At 37.3% G+C, this 8,929-nt stretch overlaps 1 non-coding gene across 1 annotated transcript; it reads right to left on the minus strand.

The window, feature by feature from the left end:
• Positions 1-414: 414 nt before the first annotated feature.
• Positions 415-487, minus strand: TRNAR-CCG (transfer RNA arginine (anticodon CCG)). Its single transcript has one exon. It is a non-coding gene; the product is annotated as a tRNA-Arg (tRNA).
• Between the last annotated feature and the right edge of the window lie 8,442 nt (positions 488-8,929).

Genomic DNA, 8,929 nt, shown 5'->3' on the forward strand with positions numbered 1-8,929 from the left:
TAAGCCCCCCAGTCTATGGTATTTTGTTATGGCAGCTCCAGGAAACCATCACAGATGGGGAGCTGCTTGCCTCGGTATACTCTATCAACGCATGGAACAGGATTTCCCTCAAATTCCACAGCAGGTTTGTAGAATATGTATTACATCAAAAAAAAAAAAAGAAAAAAGAAAAGAAAAACTTAAGAGAAACTTGATTAGAATATCTTTTATTTTTATGTTGTCAAAAGAAAAAAACAGATTGGTAAGCTTAACTACCTAAAACAAAACAACCACCAAAAATCTAATGTCTATTAGAAAAAATTCTAAGCAAAACTAACAGCCAAATAAAATAGGAAAATTATTTAATCTCCAAATAAATCTTATTTATTTATTTGCTTTTGGCCGCGCCCCGCCACGCAGCATGTGGGATCTTAGTTCCCTGACCGGGGATTGAACCCATGCCCACTGCAGTCGGAGTGCGGGGTCTTAACCACTGGACCACCAAGGAAGTCCCCTCTAAATAAATCTTAAAAATCAACTTTGTGCTAATAAAATGTAAACTTTAGATGAAATTAATATAGTCCTAGAAAAACATAACTCACCAAAACTAACTCAAAAAATATTTTCTGTGTTCTAGCCATTAAACAAATTGAATAAACATTTAAAAATCTACCCACAAAACATAAATCAGCTGAAATGGATTTACAAGTGAGTTCTAGCAAACATTCAAAAACCAGATCATTCCAATCTTACAAAAAGCCTTCAAGAAAATAAAGAGGGAACAAACATTGCCCAACTCAAATCAGTAGGAAAAAGCCAAAGAATATGGGGGGCCAAGTTACAGAATACATGCAAAGAACAAACGAACATATTAAAAAAGATCCAATTGCACTAGTAAGCTAAAATTCAAATTAAAACCATAATTAGATGCCATTTTTGCTTCTCAAATTTGCAGTTATTTTGTGGATGTAGGGCGTTGAAGTGTGGTAAGAGAACAAATTGTTACAACTTTTATGGACAGCGACCAGCAAAATTTGGCAAGATGTATCAAAAGCCTTTTAAAACTGTGTGCTGTGTGTTTTTAACACAGTGATTCTACTTATAGGAATGTATTTCTAGCAAATAATCAGAAATGTGGGCAAAGAGCTATGCTTATTATATGACTAAAAAGAGGGAAAGTTGATTAACATTATAATATTCAGACATAAGAGAATGATTAAATATATTCTAGTACATCCATTCAAAAAAGTGGTTTGCACCATACAAATAATACCTTTTCAAAGAATATTTAGTGAAATAGAAAAAAATAATCCAATAATATATCACCACAGCAGAGTACAAAACTGGAGATAAAACAATCTCAGCTTCATGTGAAAAATACTGAAGAGAAAGACATTAAAGACATCAAAACATTTACACAGGTTATTTTTATGTTGCTAAGAATATATGATATTTATTTTTTAATTCCTCTGTGGTTCCCAAGTCTTCTTCAACTATACATCAAACTTTCACAACCAGAAGAAAAACAAAGGAATTTTAAGGGATCAGATGAACTAATTTAGGGTGTGAAAGGCTCTAATTAGAATAAGGATGAGTAAAACTAATCGAAAAACATGGACTTACCACTTTAAGAAAGGTTGCAGGAGAATTAACAAGACTACGTAGGAAGCACAAAATGGAGCTGGATAGACATAGATTTTAATCTTGGTTCAGCCACTCTTTAGATGTGTCCTATTTGGAGCTTCCTTATCTATAGGCTACAAACTCTTCCTGGTCTGAAATAGATGAGCTTACATATTCGATGTGCCTAGCATGAAGTCTAATACCGACTAGGTTTTCCATAGAAGTTAGATTCTGTTCCCTTACTAATACCTGAATCTTATCTTTTGATCTCTTAGTTTTGATCTTTTGCCTAAGATCAATTTGATGTTGCCACTATTTCCACCATGACCAACTAAAACTTGGTTCAGTAAGGCCCTATCCGTGTTAGGTAAATTTAAAATGACATTTGGCACAGCTGAATACAAAAATACATCTCCTTCAGGCATAGCTAATTAAGGGAGGACATAATTCATTCAAAGGAGACTAAAATATATGCTACTTGAATTGACAATTATTTGACTGATCTTACTAATTTTATTCAGAAGTCAAACCAGTTGTACATGGAGACAAAGTGAGTCAATTTATTAATTAGATAATACCCTAATTATCCATTTTCTTCTCTATCAGGAATTTCGAAAAGGACCAAAAAATTCCATATTTTTGTGAAGAGAAAAATAAGAACATATTTTGTTGAATTATTTCATAAACTGGTCTTGTATGTCCTTATTTTATTTAAGATTATGAAGAGTTTCAGAGAAACATTAATAGAATCAATAAATAGTGATATATAATCAATATTTGCTGTTGATAATTTTTTAAATTGGTTTTACTGAGTTGATAAAGAACTTGAGGGTACACCAGGTACCATGTTTCTAAAATATCTGGCTTACTTAAACATACACAAAACAGTATTATACATTTGTATATAAATATTCCAGATTAAGACAACTGTTTGTACAATGACTTTGGCCTATATTTTTACAATCTCAAGCAAACATTCTTTGTCATGAAACCTTGAATTAATCAAGGAAACATCTCAGTGTGAGGAAAATGAATTTTGGTTTGGGGGGCATTATATTCTATTTCTTTCTATCACAAAGCCGAAGAATTGAGCTGTGATGTTTGCCTGCCTGCTCTTTTCAGATGAATGACATGGAAAATTACACAAAAAGTGAAAAAAGAAACTGCCTTGTCCTTCTCAATTGCTTGTACATGGAAGTGTTTATTCAAGCATTTACATGTTGGCCTTGGCTCCTGGCGCCCTTGATTAATATAAACTATTTTCCAGAGGTGTAAGATAAGCAGCTAGAGGCATATGGTTTCCCTACTTTGTCTCTGCCAAAATTCTCCATCTCCTCCATCTACAACTTACAGGTCATGAAGGAAAAATCCTTTGGACCCATCCTAACTCACCTGGACTCCTGCAATAGGTGCCCAACAGGTGTTTTCTAGCTTCTACCCTTGTCTTTTTAATGATCCATTCTCCACTGAGCACCAAAACCATCTTTTAAAAATGTGGATCAGTTTCTCTCACCTCCTTACCTAAAACTCTCAAATGACTGCTTATTGTGCTTAGAATATAATCTGTACCCCTCAGCATGGTTTATACAAGACTCTACAAGCTCTGGCCTCTGACTTCATCTTGCACTACCCCCTCCCCTTCCTCCCTGGGCTCTACCCATATTGTTATTTTTACTGTTGTTCACACCAAGTGCATTCCCACCTTAGAATCCTTGCTCCTTCCGTTCCCTCCTCCTGGAATGTCTCGCCCTGAGAATTTACCATGACTGCCTTCTTTTTTTTGCCCTCAGGTCGCAGCTCAAATATTACCTCTTCAGAGAGACCTTCTAACCTCTCAATCCAAAGTGGGACAGCCCTGCTTCGTGGCTGCTTTCCCATAAGCCTGCTTTGTTTTCTCCCTTAGCACTTATCACTGGCTGACATTATTTTATTCATGTATTTATTTTCTTGTTTATTGTCTTTTTACTCCTAACTAAAATTTGACCTCCATAAAAGCAAGTTATCTTGTTGATCGTATTCACTGCTGTATCCTTAACATCCAGGACACTGACTAGCACACATTACTCAGTTCAGGGGGATTTGTAACATGAACAAATCAATTCAGCTGTGCAACTCATCAATTGGGATTTTTTATTTGCAAGCAACAGAAACTAACTCTAGCCAATGTAAGCAGAAAGGTATTTGTTGGAAAGATATCAAGTAGCTCACAGAACAGCCAGGATAGCTGGAGGAATAGGCTTAGAAAATAGGCAGGAGCCAAGGCTACCGGGTCAGAATCATAACTACAATGAAACCAAGAAACAATTTGACCAGAAGGATACTGCCCTCAGTCCTGCTAGGTGTGGCCACTGGACACTCTACGACTGGTGCCCCTGCCACCACTGCTACTGGATGCCGGATGCTGCTCTCTCAGCATCATCAGACTAAACTCTCACTGCCCAAGGTTCTTTACTTCCTTTCATCTCCACGCTTACATTTCCTTGCAGCAGTAACCTTAGCCACATGTCTATAACCCTAGGTAAGGTTAAGTTATGAGAAGAACAATTTCTGGCCTTTGTAGTAGAGGGTAGATTTTGTCACCATAAAATCATAAAATGTGAAAAGCAAATCATTGCTTTTTATAGTTTACGATTAGACATGACCTGGAAATTCATTGATCTCACTGTGCCCATGGCAGATCTTTCAATTTATTCAGTAGTCATATATCAAATATCTTCTATTTCCTTTTGTAATAAATAGTGACTGACTCAATGAATGGCTATGGAAAGTTGACTACAATTTCAAGATTGTTTATAATTAACCCTATAAAATATAAAGAGCCCTATACAATCTTAATGATCTCATGTGTCTCTAGGGAGCTTTGAAAGGCTGATGAAAAGACATACCTCCACTGCAAGGCCAAGAGTACATAACCATGTGCTGTCACAATAGAGGCAGAAGATTTGGACTCTAGATCCAGATGCTGCACGCCCCCCCTGAGTGACTATGGGCAGGTCTCTGAGCCTCAGTTTCTTTACTTACAAAACGAAAATATTAATAAAATATAATAGTCTTCTATTACTGCCTCACCAAGCTTTTCTGAGGATCACATAGGACAATACATGAGTATGCCTCAAAGAATAAAAGATATGCACAATGCATGTAAAGTATCAATATTATTATTATATAAGTAGCAAGACTCTATTGCAATTGGAGACCATTTCTATCCTAATCACAAGAACTACCATTTATTTAGCTCTTGCTATGTCCTCCAAACATGCCTGACCCCTTATTCTCTCATTCTCTTCTCTCCTGCCACCTGCCTGAGTACAAGCATCTCTATTAGATCTCTACCAGATCTAATAGATCCTCTCAAGGGCCCTTTCCTTCCCTCTTGGCCTCATGCTTCATATGGAGAGATTTCAGCTAAACCATCTATATTCATGGTCTTCCTCCCCAGGGAGAAGGGATTTGTTTGATTAAAGAGTTTAAGGTAAGAAAGTGACCTTCCTTAGACTAATAAGTACTAATAAGTCATTTCTGCCTTATAATCATGTTGGCCATTTTGTCTTATACTTGACAATTCCTATGCAGGGAATGAAATTCTCTTTATAATGTTTACTATCTATATGCATTATTTCACTCATTGTAAAATCTTACGTCTTGGAAATTTGATTAGTTTATGCTATGGCTGGCTATATAACACCTGGAGTATTTTATGTATATTAATTCTAGGCAAATTTACCCTTATAGTATTTTGGCAGCTCTGCCTTTATTCATAATCAAAGACATATAGACTTGCCACTTGTAAACACAATGTGATACATAAAGAATAAACACAAGTCACAGTGCTTACAACACAAGAAAAGCACAGTGGGCAGATTTTTTAAAGGCTTAGCTCAACAGGGAATAGAAAAAAAGAAAATACAAATGTCTGCCCTGCACGGAGAAGGCTTGCCTTTGTGTGCTGTTTCCCTGCAGATGAAAAGGCAAAGAGAAGCTCCAGCCTGCATTGCCCCCCTGGGATTTGAAAGAACAAAAGAAAACACTCCTCTGTTTCCAAGAATGACATTTAGGCAAGACTAGTCTATCTTTTCTTTTTGTTTCTCCTTCTTCCTTTACTATTAAACAAAAAAATAAGTGGTAAGGTAGAAATCCTTTTTTAAAATTATTTTTGTTTGGGGGTAAGAGTTCATTACTTCTTTTGAAAATTACAGCAGAACTTATTTTGTTTCCCTCCTTCCAATTGTCTAATGCAATATCCAGTTGTTAATTTCCAAGGGACTCCTGATTGTTTCCTGATATAATTGAAATTTAAGACCTCTGATTTTTTTCAAATGATCTATTATTCTAATGATCTATTCTAATGATCATTTCAAATGATCTATTACAGGGAGTACCCTCAGTTAATGCTGATTGTAAATGACTTCCTCATGTGACCTAAAACCCTCTCAAAGCCTTATTCCTAGGACTTCAACTCATCTTATATGTTCATCCCAATGTTGTGCCATGATGCTAAGCTGCCACTGGGATGGACTCAAAGCTTAATAAGAATATTATCATGCCATGCTTCTGACCTTATAATTGTCCCAGGCTGTTGGACCCATCAGTGGGAGGTGATGTGAGACCCTCCAATGGTTGGGTAAAGTTATGTTAGTGTGCTCAATTCCAATCCACACTGAGACATGGGGCTTCCATTACCACCTCTTTCTCACGGAACCTTATTCTGAATAGCAGGACACGTGTGGGAGCCACATTCTTGTTGAATCCAAAAAACACCACCACCAAAATAATCCCTGGCTACTGCATTCAGTATCCTCATCCCCCTAAATCCTGGCATGTTAAGACAGGTCCTCTCTATGAAATCCTTTATTTATGTTTCTTCCTGACAGTGACGCTCAGATACTGAGATGAATCACCTAAAGAGAGCAGAATCTTCTTTAGCAGTTTTTGCCAATCAAATTCACAAATGCCTTTGACTTAAAAAAGACCTTACAGGGAATTCCCTGGCAGTCCAGTGGTTAGGACTCCTCACTGTCACTGTCAAGGGCACAGGTTCAGTCCCTGGTTGGGGAACTGAGATCCCACAAGGCACACAGCATGGCCAAAAAAATAATAATAATAAATTTTTAAAAAATGTAAAAAGACCTTACAGGTTGAATTGGATGCACTTGACCCCCAATGTCCTTAATATCCTATTCTTGTGGGTTTGCTCCAAACCCTCTGGTTATTCCTTTTCAGTATCTTTCTAGGGCTCTTTGTCCTCTTTCTTTTATTGTGGGTATTGCCCAGGCTTCCATCTTGGTGCTCTGCCTTGAACACTCTACAGGACTACAGATCACAAACCCAAGTGAATACAGGGCTCTGAACATAAATAAATGAAGCAGGTCGTATGGGAGACAAATAATGCTCTCTTACTTTTTGATACAGCAAAGAACTATCTTTTCTCATATAAGAAAACAAAAATCCATCACAAGCACAATCTTAAATGGCAGCTGATGTTCAGTGTCAGTGAGGTAATGAGTCAGTGGAATGGCTGAGTCTGCGGGGAACCAGGAAGCAGCTACTTCTCAGCTTCAGTCAATGTCTTCCACTAGGTAAAATAACCATCAGCAAAATTTTTCATTTTTCAAAAGAATCAGGAAATTCAGACTTCTATATGAAATCTCCAATATTTAAAAAAGAAGAGATACATGTATATGTATAACTGAATCACTTTGCTGTACACCTGAAACTAATACAACATTGTTAATCAACTATACTCCAATATAAAATTTAAAAATAACAAAAAAATTAATAAAATAAAATTTTGCTCGAGCCTAACACATCTGACTGCCAGAAGTAGTGGGCCAGAGAGAACACATCTCCGTGGCAGGTATGATCAGTGGGTCGCCAGTCGTCGGCTTCTTCACTACAGATTACTACAGGCAGTCATTTTCAAACTGTAGAGCACAACCCACTATTAGATCATGTAATCAGCCTAATGGATCGCAAGTAGCATTTTTAAATGAAATTGAGTTGCATTGAGGAAAATCAAAAATAAGAGAATATATCACATTTAATAAAGATAGGTGTTATTACAGGAGATGCACATGCATCTGTGAGAGAGAGAGAAAGAGTGTGTGTGTGTATGTGTGTGTAGTGGGTCACTATTAAAAAATCAATTTCTAACTGTCGTCAAAAGGTTTGGAAAAAAAAAAAAAAGGTTTGAAAGTCACCGCTTACTTATGCTGTTCCAATCCTTTATCTTCAATTGTAACTTAAATGCCAATGATTGTGAAATGTTCATCTGTATGCCAGATTTTTCTCTCACACTTCACTTACTTTCAATTATCTGCTGGATATTATCAATGGGTAATTCACAGGTCCCACAAATGCAATCTAATAGAATGATTGAAATAATGGGCTTTGTAGTCAGACCGATCTCAGTTTGAATCTTAAGATTTGTTAGCCTGTTTTCTCATCCTTAAAATCAGGATAACTGAACTGTCTGAATAGAGCTGCTATAAGAATTTGTCCTTACAACAGTGCCTGGCATGTACAAAAATAAATAAATACTGCTTGAACACCAATCATAGGCATTGTTCTGGGCACTAGAGATTGATGAGAACAGTTAGCCCTTCCGTAATAAGATAGTGCTGCTTTTCAGTAGTTCAAGAAAGGAAATTAAATCCACAAAGCATCTCCTTAGTGTTTACTGGATACATACTGTAATCCTTTCATAATGTAATTTATCAATACACTTCTCAAATCACCTCTTTGAGGATTACTAACTTATGACGACGAGGATGACCTTCTCCTCCCTCCAGAGTGTCATGAGACTCTCCCTGCCCCTGCTGACCAGGAGGCAGTTCTCAGAGAGGTCTTAGTTGTACTGGGGTATAGAAGAGAATCTGTAATTTTGCTGTGTTGAGGAACTTGGGTGTATGATCCACAAGTTCTGGTGAATAAGATGATGTCTGTCTTAGTCCATTAGGGCTGTTTTAACAAAGTACCATAGACTGGGTGGCTTATGTACAACAGACATTATTTCTCACAGTTCTGGAGGCTGGGAAGTCCAAGATCAAGGTACCAGCATATTCAGTTTCTGGTGAGAGTCTGCTTCCTGGTTCAAAGACGGCTGTCTTCTCACTGTGTCCTCACATGGCAGAAGGGACAAAGGATCTCTCTGGGGCCTTTTTTATAAGGGCACTAATCCCATTCATGAAGGCTCCACCCTCATGACCTAATCACCTCCCAAAGTCGCCACCTCCAAACACCATCACACGGGGGACTAGGTTTCAACATATGAATTTGGGGGGACACAGACATTCAGTCCAGAGCAATGTCCTTCCCCTTGAGAAGCAGT

This window comes from Eschrichtius robustus, chromosome 13, assembly GCF_028021215.1.
Source record: "Eschrichtius robustus isolate mEscRob2 chromosome 13, mEscRob2.pri, whole genome shotgun sequence".
In the NCBI taxonomy this organism is placed as follows: domain Eukaryota; kingdom Metazoa; phylum Chordata; class Mammalia; order Artiodactyla; family Eschrichtiidae; genus Eschrichtius; species Eschrichtius robustus.